We start from the raw sequence: 16180 nt of genomic DNA, 5'->3' as shown, positions 1-16180 counted from the left end.
TGAGTTGAATACAGCGATTTCCAAAGTCCTTCTTCATCAGGGTGTAGCTCGGTTCCCACTCGCATGTCCGAGTGGGTAGCAGACATCTGCCTCCCATGTATACACACTTCTGTGAGTTGAGCTTATGGCCTGTAAGCCTACCTCCTGCCTGCAGCTACCTTTCGCTTCCAAAAGGCCTAGGCTCGCTGCTTCACCGAAGTGTTGGGAGAGGTAACGGGAATCTCCCGGCACACAAGACTAGTGCCACCAAGCTCAATCCAGCGATTTCCCAGTAATTCCTGGGGTAGACTGGTGCTACATACTAAGTTCCATATGTGAGAAGGTAGCTGAACGCCTTGTCCAAAATCATCTTACTGCTGAGAGTTGAGCTCACCCTCAGTCCCTCACAGTTCCACACTGCCTGCAGAGTGAGTTTCCCACGTCTTCACCAGAGACTTTTGCCAGAGGCCTCTGAGACGCAAGTTAACAATGCAGACCTGGAGGGTATCTCCAGGTGCAGTAGAGTGGTAATCTGGGAACCTCCTTACTCAGAATACTGCTACCTTCACACTGTCATAAGAATGCAGCTAGTTGAGAGCTGGCTTCTAGGCATGCTTCCCTGTGAGAGCTGAGGACAGGGCAGAACCCTCCCGCATCCTGCCTGACTGTAGACGTACCTGCTAACCTCCTTATGTTACTGGCTGGGATAGGTTGTGGGAAAAGCATGTGTAAGCATTGGGCCTGAACTCCCGTGTATGTGAGTTGAATACAGCGATTTCCAACATCCTTCTTCAATAGGAGTGTAGCTAGGTTCCCACTCGCATGTACGAGTGGGTAGCAGACATCTGCCTCCCATGCATACCCACTTCTGAGAGTTGAGCTTATGGCCTGTAACCCTACCTCCTGCCTGCAGCTACGTTTCGCTTCCAAAAGGCCTAGGCTCGCTGCTTGACGCAAGTGTTGGGAGAGGTAACTGGAATCTCCCGGCACACAAGACTAGTGCCTCCAAGCTCAATCCAGCGATTTCCCAGTAATTCCTGGGGTAGACTGGTGCTACATACTAAGTTCCATATGTGAGAAGGTAGCTGAACGCCTTGTCCAAAATCATCTTACTGCTGAGAGTTGAGCTCACCCTCAGTCCCTCACAGTTCCACACTGCCTGCAGAGTGAGTTTCCCACGTCTTCACCAGAGACTTTTGCCAGAGGCCTCTGAGACGCAAGTTAACAATGCAGACCTGGAGGGTATCTCCAGGTGCAGTAGAGTGGTAATCTGGGAACCTCCTTACTCAGAATACTGCTACCTTCACACTGTCATAAGAATGCAGCTAGTTGAGAGCTGGCTTCTAGGCATGCTTCCCTGTGAGAGCTGAGGACAGGGCAGAACCCTCCCGCATCCTGCCTGACTGTAGACATACCTGCTAACCTCCTTATGTTACTGGCTGGGATAGGTTGTGGGAAAAGCATGTGTAAGCATTGGGCCTGAACTCCCGTGTATGTGAGTTGAATACAGCGATTTCCAACATCCTTCTTCAATAGGAGTGTAGCTAGGTTCCAACTCCCATGTCCGAGTGGGTAGCAGACATCTGCCTCCCATGCATACACACTTCTGAGAGTTGAGCTCATGGCCTTTAACCCTACATGCTGCCTGCCGCTACCTTTCGCTTCCAAATGGCCTAGGCTCGCTGCTTGACGCAAGTGTTGGGAGAGGTAACTGGAATCTCCCGGCACACAAGACGAGTGCCTCCAAGCTCAATCAAGCGATTTCCTAGTAATTCCTGGGGTAGACTGGTGCTACATACTAAGTTCCATACGTGAGTATGTAGTTGAACGTCTTGTCCAAAAACATCTTACTTCTGAGAGTTGAGCTTACCCTCAGTCCCTCACAGTTCCACACTGCCTGCAGAGTGAGTTTCGCACGTCTTCACCAGAGACGTTTGCCAGAGGCTTCTGAGACGCAAGTTAACAATGCAGACCTGGAGGGTATCTCCAGGTGCAGTAGAGTGGTAATCTGGGAACCTCCTGTCTCAGAATACTGCTACCTTCACCCTGCCATAAGAATGCAGCTAGTTGACAGCTGGCTTCAACGCATGCTTCCCTGTGAGAGCTAAGGACAGGGCACAACCCTCCCGCATCCTGCTTGACTGTAGAAGGAGCTGCTAACGTCCTCATGTTAGTGGCAGGGAAAGGTTGTGAGAAAAGCATGTGGAATCGTTGTGCCTGAACCCACGTGTATCTGAGTTGAATACAGCGATTTCCAAAGTCCTTCTTCATCAGGGTGTAGCTCGGTTCCCACTCGCATGTCCGAGTGGGTAGCAGACATCTGCCTCCCATGTATACACACTTCTGTGAGTTGAGCTTATGGCCTGTAAGCCTACCTCCTGCCTGCAGCTACCTTTCGCTTCCAAAAGGCCTAGGCTCGCTGCTTCACCGAAGTGTTGGGAGAGGTAACTGGAATCTCCCGGCACACAAGACTAGTGCCACCAAGCTCAATCCAGCGATTTCCCAGTAATTCCTGGGGTAGACTGGTGCTACATACTAAGTTCCATATGTGAGAAGGTAGCTGAACGCCTTGTCCAAAATCATCTTACTGCTGAGAGTTGAGCTCACCCTCAGTCCCTCACAGTTCCACACTGCCTGCAGAGTGAGTTTCCCACGTCTTCACCAGAGACTTTTGCCAGAGGCCTCTGAGACGCAAGTTAACAATGCAGACCTGGACGGTATCTCCAGGTGCAGTAGAGTGGTAATCTGGGAACCTCCTTACTCAGAATACTGATACCTTCACACTGTCATAAGAATGCAGCTAGTTGAGAGCTGGCTTCTAGGCATGCTTCCCTGTGAGAGCTGAGGACAGGGCAGAACCCTCCCGCATCCTGCCTGACTGTAGACGTACCTGCTAACCTCCTTATGTTACTGGCTGGGATAGGTTGTGGGAAAAGCATGTGTAAGCATTGGGCCTGAACTCCCGTGTATGTGAGTTGAATACAGCGATTTCCAACATCCTTCTTCAATAGGAGTGTAGCTAGGTTCCAACTCCCATGTCCGAGTGGGTAGCAGACATCTGCCTCCCATGCATACACACTTCTGAGAGTTGAGCTCATGGCCTGTAACCCTACATGCTTCCTGCCGCTACCTTTTGCTTCCAAATGGCCTAGGCTCGCTGCTTGAAGCAAGTGTTGGGAGAGGTAACTGGAATCTCCCGGCACACAAGACGAGTGCCTCCAAGCTCAATCAAGCGATTTCCTAGTAATTCCTGGGGTAGACTGGTGCTACATACTAAGTTCCATACGTGAGTAGGTAGTTGAACGCCTTGTGCAAAAACATCTTACTTCTGAGAGTTGAGCTCACCCTCAGTCCCTCACAGTTCCACACTGCCTGCAGAGTGAGTTTCGCACGTCTTCACCAGAGACGTTTGCCAGAGGCTTCTGAGACGCAAGTTAACAATGCAGACCTGGAGGGTATCTCCAGGTGCAGTAGAGTGGTAATCTGGGAACCTCCTGACTCAGAATACTGCTACCTTCACCCTGCCATAAGAATGCAGCTAGTTGACAGCTGGCTTCAAGGCATGCTTCCCTGTGAGAGCTAAGGACAGGGCAGAACCCTCCCGCATCCTGCTTGACTGTAGAAGGAGCTGCTAACGTCCTCATGTTAGTGGCAGGGAAAGGTTGTGAGAAAAGCATGTGGAATCGTTGTGCCTGAACCCACGTGTATCTGAGTTGAATACAGCGATTTCCAAAGTCCTTCTTCATCAGAGTGTAGCTAGGTTCCCACTCGCATGTACGAGTGGGTAGCAGACATCTGCCTCCCATGCATACCCACTTCTGAGAGTAGAGCTTATGGCCTGTAACCCTACCTCCTGCCTGCAGCTACCTTTCGCTTCCAAAAGGCCTAGGCTCGCTGCTTCACCGAAGTGTTGGGAGAGGTAACTGGAATCTCCCGGCACACAAGACTAGTGCCTCCAAGCTCAATCCAGCGATTTCCCAGTAATTCCTGGGGTAGACTGGTGCTACATACTAAGTTCCATATGTGAGAAGGTAGCTGAACGCCTTGTCCAAAATCATCTTACTGCTGAGAGTTGAGCTCACCCTCAGTCCCTCACAGTTCCACACTGCCTGCAGAGTGAGTTTCCCACGTCTTCACCAGAGACTTTTGCCAGAGGCCTCTGAGACGCAAGTTAACAATGCAGACCTGGAGGGTATCTCCAGGTGCAGTAGAGTGGTAATCTGGGAACCTCCTTACTCAGAATACTGCTACCTTCACACTGTCATAAGAATGCAGCTAGTTGAGAGCTGGCTTCTAGGCATGCTTCCCTGTGAGAGCTGAGGACAGGGCAGAACCCTCCCGCATCCTGCCTGACTGTAGACATACCTGCTAACCTCCTTATGTTACTGGCTGGGATAGGTTGTGGGAAAAACATGTGTAAGCATTGGGCCTGAACTCCCGTGTATGTGAGTTGAATACAGCGATTTCCAACATCCTTCTTCAATAGGAGTGTAGCTAGGTTCCAACTCCCATGTCCGAGTGGGTAGCAGACATCTGCCTCCCATGCATACACACTTCTGAGAGTTGAGCTCATGGCCTTTAAGCCTACATGCTGCCTGCCGCTACCTTTCGCTTCCAAATGGCCTAGGCTCGCTGCTTGACGCAAGTGTTGGGAGATGTAACTGGAATCTCCCGGCACACAAGACGAGTGCCTCCAAGCTCAATCAAGCGATTTCCTAGTAATTCCTGGGGTAGACTGGTGCTACATACTAAGTTCCATACGTGAGTATGTAGTTGAACGTCTTGTCCAAAAACATCTTACTTCTGAGAGTTGAGCTCACCCTCAGTCCCTCTCAGTTCCACACTGCCTGCAGAGAGAGTTTCGCACGTCTTCACCAGAGACGTTTGCCAGAGGCTTCTGAGACGCAAGTTAACAATGCAGACCTGGAGGGTATCTCCAGGTGCAGTAGAGTGGTAATCTGGGAACCTCCTGTCTCAGAATACTGCTACCTTCACCCTGCCATAAGAATGCAGCTAGTTGACAGCTGGCTTCAAGGCATGCTTCCCTGTGAGAGCTAAGGACAGGGCACAACCCTCCCGCATCCTGCTTGACTGTAGAAGGAGCTGCTAACGTCCTCATGTTAGTGGCAGGGAAAGGGTGTGAGAAAAGCATGTGGAATCGTTGTGCCTGAACCCACGTGTATCTGAGTTGAATACAGCGATTTCCAAAGTCCTTCTTCATCAGGGTGTAGCTCGGTTCCCACTCGCATGTCCGAGTGGGTAGCAGACATCTGCCTCCCATGTATACACACTTTTGTGAGTTGAGCTTATGGCCTGTAAGCCTACCTCCTGCCTGCAGCTACCTTTCGCTTCCAAAAGCCCTAGGCTCGCTGCTTCACCGAAGTGTTGGGAGAGGTAACTGGAATCTCCCGGCACACAAGACTAGTGCCACCAAGCTCAATCCAGCGATTTCCCAGTAATTCCTGGGGTAGACTGGTGCTACATACTAAGTTCCATATGTGAGAAGGTAGCTGAACGCCTTGTCCAAAATCATCTTACTGCTGAGAGTTGAGCTCACCCTCAGTCCCTCACAGTTCCACACTGCCTGCAGAGTGAGTTTCCCACGTCTTCACCAGAGACTTTTGCCAGAGGCCTCTGAGACGCAAGTTAACAATGCAGACCTGGAGGGTATCTCCAGGTGCAGTAGAGTGGTAATCTGGGAACCTCCTTACTCAGAATACTGCTACCTTCACACTGTCATAAGAATGCAGCTAGTTGAGAGCTGGCTTCTAGGCATGCTTCCCTGTGAGAGCTGAGGACAGGGCAGAACCCTCCCGCATCCTGCCTGACTGTAGACGTACCTGCTAACCTCCTTATGTTACTGGCTGGGATAGGTTGTGGGAAAAGCATGTGTAAGCATTGGGCCTGAACTCCCGTGTATGTGAGTTGAATACAGCGATTTCCAACATCCTTCTTCAATAGGAGTGTAGCTAGGTTCCAACTCCCATGTCCGAGTGGGTAGCAGACATCTGCCTCCCATGCATACACACTTCTGAGAGTTGAGCTTATGGCCTGTAACCCTACATGCTTCCTGCCGCTACCTTTCGATTCCAAATGGCCTAGGCTCGCTGCTTGACGCAAGTGTTGGGAGTGGTAACTGGAATCTCCCGGCACACAAGACGAGTGCCTCCAAGCTCAATCAAGCGATTTCCTAGTAATTCCTGGGGTAGACTGGTGCTACATACTAAGTTCCATACGTGAGTAGGTAGTTGAACGCCTTGTGCAAAAACATCTTACTTCTGAGAGTTGAGCTCACCCTCAGTCCCTCACAGTTCCACACTGCCTGCAGAGTGAGTTTCGCACGTCTTCACCAGAGACGTTTGCCAGAGGCTTCTGAGACGCAAGTTAACAATGCAGACCTGGAGGGTATCTCCAGGTGCAGTAGAGTGGTAATCTGGGAACCTCCTGTCTCAGAATACTGCTACCTTCACCCTGCCATAAGAATGCAGCTAGTTGACAGCTGGCTTCAAGGCATGCTTCCCTGTGAGAGCTAAGGACAGGGCACAACCCTCCCACATCCTGCTTGACTGTAGAAGGAGCTGCTAACGTCCTCATGTTAGTGGCAGGGAAAGGTTGTGAGAAAAGCATGTGGAATCGTTGTGCCTGAACCCACGTGTATCTGAGTTGAATACAGCGATTTCCAAAGTCCTTCTTCATCAGAGTGTAGCTAGGTTCCCACTCGCATGTACAAGTGGGTAGCAGACATCTGCCTCCCATGCATACCCACTTCTGAGAGTTGAGCTTATGGCCTGTAACCCGACCTCCTGCCTGCAGCTACCTTTCGCTTCCAAAAGGCCTAGGCTCGCTGCTTCACCGAAGTGTTGGGAGAGGTAACTGGAATCTCCCGGCACAAAAGACTAGTGCCACCAAGCTCAATCCAGCGATTTCCCAGTAATTCCTGGGGTAGACTGGTGCTACATACTAAGTTCCATATGTGAGAAGGTAGCTGAACGCCTTGTCCAAAATCATCTTACTGCTGAGAGTTGAGCTCACCCTCAGTCCCTCACAGTTCCACACTGCCTGCAGAGTGAGTTTCCCACGTCTTCACCAGAGACTTTTGCCAGAGGCCTCTGAGACGCAAGTTAACAATGCAGACCTGGAGGGTATCTCCAGGTGCAGTAGAGTGGTAATCTGGGAACCTCCTTACTCAGAATACTGCTACCTTCACACTGTCATAAGAATGCAGCTAGTTGAGAGCTGGCTTCTAGGCATGCTTCCCTGTGAGAGCTGAGGACAGGGCAGAACCCTCCCGCATCCTGCCTGACTGTAGACGTACCTGCTAACCTCCTTATGTTACTGGCTGGGATAGGTTGTGGGAAAAGCATGTGTAAGCATTGGGCCTGAACTCCCGTGTATGTGAGTTGAATACAGCGATTTCCAACATCCTTCTTCAATAGGAGTGTAGCTAGGTTCCAACTCCCATGTCCGAGTGGGTAGCAGACATCTGCCTCCCATGCATACACACTTCTGAGAGTTGAGCTTATGGCCTGTAACCCTACATGCTTCCTGCCGCTACCTTTCGCTACCAAATGGCCTAGGCTCGCTGCTTGACGCAAGTGTTGGGAGAGGTAACTGGAATCTCCCGGCACACAAGACGAGTGCCTCCAAGCTCAATCAAGCGATTTCCTAGTAATTCCTGGGGTAGACTGGTGCTACATACTAAGTTCCATACGTGAGTAGGTAGTTGAACGCCTTGTGCAAAAACATCTTACTTCTGAGAGTTGAGCTCACCCTCAGTCCCTCACAGTTCCACACTGCCTGCAGAGTGAGTTTCGCACGTCTTCACCAGAGACGTTTGCCAGAGGCTTCTGAGACGCAAGTTAACAATGCAGACCTGGGGGGTATCTCTAGGTGCAGTAGAGTGGTAATCTGGGAACCTCCTGTCTCAGAATACTGCTACCTTCACCCTGCCATAAGAATGCAGCTAGTTGACAGCTGGCTTCAAGGCATGCTTCCCTGTGAGAGCTAAGGACAGGGCACAACCCTCCCGCATCCTGCTTGACTGTAGAAGGAGCTGCTAACGTCCTCATGTTAGTGGCAGGGAAAGGTTGTGAGAAAAGCATGTGGAATCGTTGTGCCTGAACCCACGTGTATCTGAGTTGAATACAGCGACTTCCAAAGTCCTTCTTCATCAGAGTGTAGCTAGGTTCCCACTCGCATGTCCGAGTGGGTAGCAGACATCTGCCTCCCATGCATACCCACTTCTGAGAGTTGAGCTTATGGCCTGTAACCCTACCTCCTGCCTGCAGCTACCTTTCGCTTCCAAAAGGCCTAGGCTCGCTGCTTCACCGAAGTGTTGGGAGAGGTAACTGGAATCTCCCGGCACACAAGACTAGTGCCTCCAAGCTCAATCCAGCGATTTCCCAGTAATTCCTGGGGTAGACTGGTGCTACATACTAAGTTCCATATGTGAGAAGGTAGCTGAACGCCTTGTCCAAAATCATCTTACTGCTGAGAGTTGAGCTCACCCTCAGTCCCTCACAGTTCCACACTGCCTGCAGAGTGAGTTTCCCACGTCTTCACCAGAGACTTTTGCCAGAGGCCTCTGAGACGCAAGTTAACAATGCAGACCTGGACGGTATCTCCAGGTGCAGTAGAGTGGTAATCTGGGAACCTCCTTACTCAGAATACTGCTACCTTCACACTGTCATAAGAATGCAGCTAGTTGAGAGCTGGCTTCTAGGCATGCTTCCCTGTGAGAGCTGAGGACAGGGCAGAACCCTCCCGCATCCTGCCTGACTGTAGACGTACCTGCTAACCTCCTTATGTTACTGGCTGGGATAGGTTGTGGGAAAAGCATGTGTAAGCATTGGGCCTGAACTCCCGTGTATGTGAGTTGAATACAGCGATTTCCAACATCCTTCTTCAATAGGAGTGTAGCTAGGTTCCAACTCCCATGTCCGAGTGGGTAGCAGACATCTGCCTCCCATGCATACACACTTCTGAGAGTTGAGCTCATGGCCTTTAACCCTACATGCTGCCTGCCGCTACCTTTCGCTTCCAAATGGCCTAGGCTCGCTGCTTGACGCAAGTGTTGGGAGAGGTAACTGGAATCTCCCGGCACACAAGACGAGTGCCTCCAAGCTCAATCAAGCGATTTCCTAGTAATTCCTGGGGTAGACTGGTGCTACATACTAAGTTCCATACGTGAGTATGTAGTTGAACGTCTTGTCCAAAAACATCTTACTTCTGAGAGTTGAGCTTACCCTCAGTCCCTCACAGTTCCACACTGCCTGCAGAGTGAGTTTCGCACGTCTTCACCAGAGACGTTTGCCAGAGGCTTCTGAGACGCAAGTTAACAATGCAGACCTGGAGGGTATCTCCAGGTGCAGTAGAGTGGTAATCTGGGAACCTCCTGTCTCAGAATACTGCTACCTTCACCCTGCCATAAGAATGCAGCTAGTTGACAGCTGGCTTCAAGGCATGCTTCCCTGTGAGAGCTAAGGACAGGGCACAACCCTCCCGCATCCTGCTTGACTGTAGAAGGAGCTGCTAACGTCCTCATGTTAGTGGCAGGGAAAGGTTGTGAGAAAAGCATGTGGAATCGTTGTGCCTGAACCCACGTGTATCTGAGTTGAATACAGCGATTTCCAAAGTCCTTCTTCATCAGGGTGTAGCTCGGTTCCCACTCGCATGTCCGAGTGGGTAGCAGACATCTGCCTCCCATGTATACACACTTCTGTGAGTTGAGCTTATGGCCTGTAAGCCTACCTCCTGCCTGCAGCTACCTTTCGCTTCCAAAAGGCCTAGGCTCGCTGCTTCACCGAAGTGTTGGGAGAGGTAACTGGAATCTCCCGGCACACAAGACTAGTGCCACCAAGCTCAATCCAGCGATTTCCCAGTAATTCCTGGGGTAGACTGGTGCTACATACTAAGTTCCATATGTGAGAAGGTAGCTGAACGCCTTGTCCAAAATCATCTTACTGCTGAGAGTTGAGCTCACCCTCAGTCCCTCACAGTTCCACACTGCTTGCAGAGTGAGTTTCCCACGTCTTCACCAGAGACTTTTGCCAGAGGCCTCTGAGACGCAAGTTAACAATGCAGACCTGGACGGTATCTCCAGGTGCAGTAGAGTGGTAATCTGGGAACCTCCTTACTCAGAATACTGCTACCTTCACACTGTCATAAGAATGCAGCTAGTTGACAGCTGGCTTCAAGGCATGCTTCCCTGTGAGAGCTAAGGACAGGGCACAACCCTCCCGCATCCTGCCTGACTGTAGAAGGAGCTGCTAACGTCCTCATGTTAGTGGCAGGGAAAGGTTGTGAGAAAAGCATGTGGAATCGTTGTGCCTGAACCCACGTGTATCTGAGTTGAATACAGCGATTTCCAAAGTCCTTCTTCATCAGAGTGTAGCTAGGTTCCCACTCGCATGTACGAGTGGGTAGCAGACATCTGCCTCCCATGCATACCCACTTCTGAGAGTTGAGCTTATGGCCTGTAAGCCTACCTCCTGCCTGCAGCTACCTTTCGCTTCCAAAAGGCCTAGGCTCGCTGCTTCACCGAAGTGTTGGGAGAGGTAACTGGAATCTCCCGGCACACAAGACTAGTGCCAACAAGCTGAATCCAGCGATTTCCCAGTAATTCCTGGGGTAGACTGGTGCTACATACTAAGTTCCATATGTGAGAAGGTAGCTGAACGCCTTGTCCAAAATCATCTTACTGCTGAGAGTTGAGCTCACCCTCAATCCCTCACAGTTCCACACTGACTGCAGAGTGAGTTTCCCACGTCTTCACCAGAGACTTTTGCCAGAGGCCTCTGAGACGCAAGTTAACAATGCAGACCTGGACGGTATCTCCAGGTGCAGTAGAGTGGTAATCTGGGAACCTCCTTACTCAGAATACTGCTACCTTCACCCTGTCATAAGAATGCAGCTAGTTGAGAGCTGGCTTCTAGGCATGCTTCCCTGTGAGAGCTGAGGACAGGGCAGAACCCTCCCGCATCCTGCCTGACTGTAGACGTACCTGCTAACCTCCTTATGTTACTGGCTGGGATAGGTTGTGGGAAAAGCATGTGTAAGCATTGGGCCTGAACTCCCGTGTATGTGAGTTGAATACAGCGATTTCCAACATCCTTCTTCAATAGGAGTGTAGCTAGGTTCCAACTCCCATGTCCGAGTGGGTAGCAGACATCTGCCTCCCATGCATACACACTTCTGAGAGTTGAGCTTATGGCCTGTAACCCTACATGCTTCCTGCCGCTACCTTTCGCTTCCAAATGGCCTAGGCTCGCTGCTTGACGCAAGTGTTGGGAGAGGTAACTGGAATCTCCCGGCACACAAGACGAGTGCCTCCAAGCTCAATCAAGCGATTTCCTAGTAATTCCTGGGGTAGACTGGTGCTACATACTAAGTTCCATACGTGAGTAGGTAGTTGAACGCCTTGTGCAAAAACATCTTACTTCTGAGAGTTGAGCTCACCCTCAGTCCCTCACAGTTCCACACTGCCTGCAGAGTGAGTTTCGCACGTCTTCACCAGAGACGTTTGCCAGAGGCTTCTGAGACGCAAGTTAACAATGCAGACCTGGAGGGTATCTCCAGGTGCAGTAGAGTGGTAATCTGGGAACCTCCTGTCTCAGAATACTGCTACCTTCACCCTGCCATAAGAATGCAGCTAGTTGACAGCTGGCTTCAAGGCATGCTTCCCTGTGAGAGCTAAGGACAGGGCACAACCCTCCCGCATCCTGCTTGACTGTAGAAGGAGCTGCTAACGTCCTCATGTTAGTGGCAGGGAAAGGTTGTGAGAAAAGCATGTGGAATCGTTGTGCCTGAACCCACGTGTATCTGAGTTGAATACAGCGATTTCCAAAGTCCTTCTTCATCAGAGTGTAGCTAGGTTCCCACTCGCATGTACGAGTGGGTAGCAGACATCTGCCTCCCATGCATACCCACTTCTGAGAGTTGAGCTTATGGCCTGTAACCCTACCTCCTGCCTGCAGCTACCTTTCGCTTCCAAAAGGCCTAGGCTCGCTGCTTCACCGAAGCGTTGGGAGAGGTAACTGGAATCTCCCGGCACACAAGACTAGTGCCTCCAAGCTCAATCCAGCGATTTCCCAGTAATTCCTGGGGTAGACTGGTGCTACATACTAAGTTCCATATGTGAGAAGGTAGCTGAACGCCTTGTCCAAAATCATCTTACTGCTGAGAGTTGAGCTCACCCTCAGTCCCTCACAGTTCCACACTGCCTGCAGAGTGAGTTTCCCACGTCTTCACCAGAGACTTTTGCCAGAGGCCTCTGAGACGCAAGTTAACAATGCAGACCTGGAGGGTATCTCCAGGTGCAGTAGAGTGGTAATCTGGGAACCTCCTTACTCAGAATACTGCTACCTTCACACTGTCATAAGAATGCAGCTAGTTGAGAGCTGGCTTCTAGGCATGCTTCCCTGTGAGAGCTGAGGACAGGGCAGAACCCTCCCGCATCCTGCCTGACTGTAGACGTACCTGCTAACCTCCTTATGTTACTGGCTGGGATAGGTTGTGGGAAAAGCATGTGTAAGCATTGGGCCTGAACTCCCGTGTATGTGAGTTGAATACAGCGATTTCCAACATCCTTCTTCAATAGGAGTGTAGCTAGGTTCCAACTCCCATGTCCGAGTGGGTAGCAGACATCTGCCTCCCATGCATACACACTTCTGAGAGTTGAGCTTATGGCCTGTAACCCTACATGCTTCCTGCCGCTACCTTTCGATTCCAAATGGCCTAGGCTCGCTGCTTGACGCAAGTGTTGGGAGTGGTAACTGGAATCTCCCGGCACACAAGACGAGTGCCTCCAAGCTCAATCAAGCGATTTCCTAGTAATTCCTGGGGTAGACTGGTGCTACATACTAAGTTCCATACGTGAGTAGGTAGTTGAACGCCTTGTGCAAAAACATCTTACTTCTGAGAGTTGAGCTCACCCTCAGTCCCTCACAGTTCCACACTGCCTGCAGAGTGAGTTTCGCACGTCTTCACCAGAGACGTTTGCCAGAGGCTTCTGAGACGCAAGTTAACAATGCAGACCTGGAGGGTATCTCCAGGTGCAGTAGAGTGGTAATCTGGGAACCTCCTGTCTCAGAATACTGCTACCTTCACCCTGCCATAAGAATGCAGCTAGTTGACAGCTGGCTTCAAGGCATGCTTCCCTGTGAGAGCTAAGGACAGGGCACAACCCTCCCACATCCTGCTTGACTGTAGAAGGAGCTGCTAACGTCCTCATGTTAGTGGCAGGGAAAGGTTGTGAGAAAAGCATGTGGAATCGTTGTGCCTGAACCCACGTGTATCTGAGTTGAATACAGCGATTTCCAAAGTCCTTCTTCATCAGAGTGTAGCTAGGTTCCCACTCGCATGTACAAGTGGGTAGCAGACATCTGCCTCCCATGCATACCCACTTCTGAGAGTTGAGCTTATGGCCTGTAACCCGACCTCCTGCCTGCAGCTACCTTTCGCTTCCAAAAGGCCTAGGCTCGCTGCTTCACCGAAGTGTTGGGAGAGGTAACTGGAATCTCCCGGCACAAAAGACTAGTGCCACCAAGCTCAATCCAGCGATTTCCCAGTAATTCCTGGGGTAGACTGGTGCTACATACTAAGTTCCATATGTGAGAAGGTAGCTGAACGCCTTGTCCAAAATCATCTTACTGCTGAGAGTTGAGCTCACCCTCAGTCCCTCACAGTTCCACACTGCCTGCAGAGTGAGTTTCCCACGTCTTCACCAGAGACTTTTGCCAGAGGCCTCTGAGACGCAAGTTAACAATGCAGACCTGGAGGGTATCTCCAGGTGCAGTAGAGTGGTAATCTGGGAACCTCCTTACTCAGAATACTGCTACCTTCACACTGTCATAAGAATGCAGCTAGTTGAGAGCTGGCTTCTAGGCATGCTTCCCTGTGAGAGCTGAGGACAGGGCAGAACCCTCCCGCATCCTGCCTGACTGTAGACGTACCTGCTAACCTCCTTATGTTACTGGCTGGGATAGGTTGTGGGAAAAGCATGTGTAAGCATTGGGCCTGAACTCCCGTGTATGTGAGTTGAATACAGCGATTTCCAACATCCTTCTTCAATAGGAGTGTAGCTAGGTTCCAACTCCCATGTCCGAGTGGGTAGCAGACATCTGCCTCCCATGCATACACACTTCTGAGAGTTGAGCTTATGGCCTGTAACCCTACATGCTTCCTGCCGCTACCTTTCGCTACCAAATGGCCTAGGCTCGCTGCTTGACGCAAGTGTTGGGAGAGGTAACTGGAATCTCCCGGCACACAAGACGAGTGCCTCCAAGCTCAATCAAGCGATTTCCTAGTAATTCCTGGGGTAGACTGGTGCTACATACTAAGTTCCATACGTGAGTAGGTAGTTGAACGCCTTGTGCAAAAACATCTTACTTCTGAGAGTTGAGCTCACCCTCAGTCCCTCACAGTTCCACACTGCCTGCAGAGTGAGTTTCGCACGTCTTCACCAGAGACGTTTGCCAGAGGCTTCTGAGACGCAAGTTAACAATGCAGACCTGGGGGGTATCTCTAGGTGCAGTAGAGTGGTAATCTGGGAACCTCCTGTCTCAGAATACTGCTACCTTCACCCTGCCATAAGAATGCAGCTAGTTGACAGCTGGCTTCAAGGCATGCTTCCCTGTGAGAGCTAAGGACAGGGCACAACCCTCCCGCATCCTGCTTGACTGTAGAAGGAGCTGCTAACGTCCTCATGTTAGTGGCAGGGAAAGGTTGTGAGAAAAGCATGTGGAATCGTTGTGCCTGAACCCACGTGTATCTGAGTTGAATACAGCGACTTCCAAAGTCCTTCTTCATCAGAGTGTAGCTAGGTTCCCACTCGCATGTCCGAGTGGGTAGCAGACATCTGCCTCCCATGCATACCCACTTCTGAGAGTTGAGCTTATGGCCTGTAACCCTACCTCCTGCCTGCAGCTACCTTTCGCTTCCAAAAGGCCTAGGCTCGCTGCTTCACCGAAGTGTTGGGAGAGGTAACTGGAATCTCCCGGCACACAAGACTAGTGCCTCCAAGCTCAATCCAGCGATTTCCCAGTAATTCCTGGGGTAGACTGGTGCTACATACTAAGTTCCATATGTGAGAAGGTAGCTGAACGCCTTGTCCAAAATCATCTTACTGCTGAGAGTTGAGCTCACCCTCAGTCCCTCACAGTTCCACACTGCCTGCAGAGTGAGTTTCCCACGTCTTCACCAGAGACTTTTGCCAGAGGCCTCTGAGACGCAAGTTAACAATGCAGACCTGGACGGTATCTCCAGGTGCAGTAGAGTGGTAATCTGGGAACCTCCTTACTCAGAATACTGCTACCTTCACACTGTCATAAGAATGCAGCTAGTTGAGAGCTGGCTTCTAGGCATGCTTCCCTGTGAGAGCTGAGGACAGGGCAGAACCCTCCCGCATCCTGCCTGACTGTAGACGTACCTGCTAACCTCCTTATGTTACTGGCTGGGATAGGTTGTGGGAAAAGCATGTGTAAGCATTGGGCCTGAACTCCCGTGTATGTGAGTTGAATACAGCGATTTCCAACATCCTTCTTCAATAGGAGTGTAGCTAGGTTCCAACTCCCATGTCCGAGTGGGTAGCAGACATCTGCCTCCCATGCATACACACTTCTGAGAGTTGAGCTCATGGCCTTTAACCCTACATGCTGCCTGCCGCTACCTTTCGCTTCCAAATGGCCTAGGCTCGCTGCTTGACGCAAGTGTTGGGAGAGGTAACTGGAATCTCCCGGCACACAAGACGAGTGCCTCCAAGCTCAATCAAGCGATTTCCTAGTAATTCCTGGGGTAGACTGGTGCTACATACTAAGTTCCATACGTGAGTATGTAGTTGAACGTCTTGTCCAAAAACATCTTACTTCTGAGAGTTGAGCTTACCCTCAGTCCCTCACAGTTCCACACTGCCTGCAGAGTGAGTTTCGCACGTCTTCACCAGAGACGTTTGCCAGAGGCTTCTGAGACGCAAGTTAACAATGCAGACCTGGAGGGTATCTCCAGGTGCAGTAGAGTGGTAATCTGGGAACCTCCTGTCTCAGAATACTGCTACCTTCACCCTGCCATAAGAATGCAGCTAGTTGACAGCTGGCTTCAAGGCATGCTTCCCTGTGAGAGCTAAGGACAGGGCACAACCCTCCCGCATCCTGCTTGACTGTAGAAGGAGCTGCTAACGTCCTCATGTTAGTGGCAGGGAAAGGTT

Source organism: Canis aureus, chromosome 12 (genome assembly GCF_053574225.1).
Source record: "Canis aureus isolate CA01 chromosome 12, VMU_Caureus_v.1.0, whole genome shotgun sequence".
NCBI classification, from domain to species: Eukaryota; Metazoa; Chordata; class Mammalia; order Carnivora; family Canidae; genus Canis; species Canis aureus.
The sequence above is the reverse complement of the archived record's forward strand: the minus strand, read 5'-3'. Positions refer to the sequence as shown.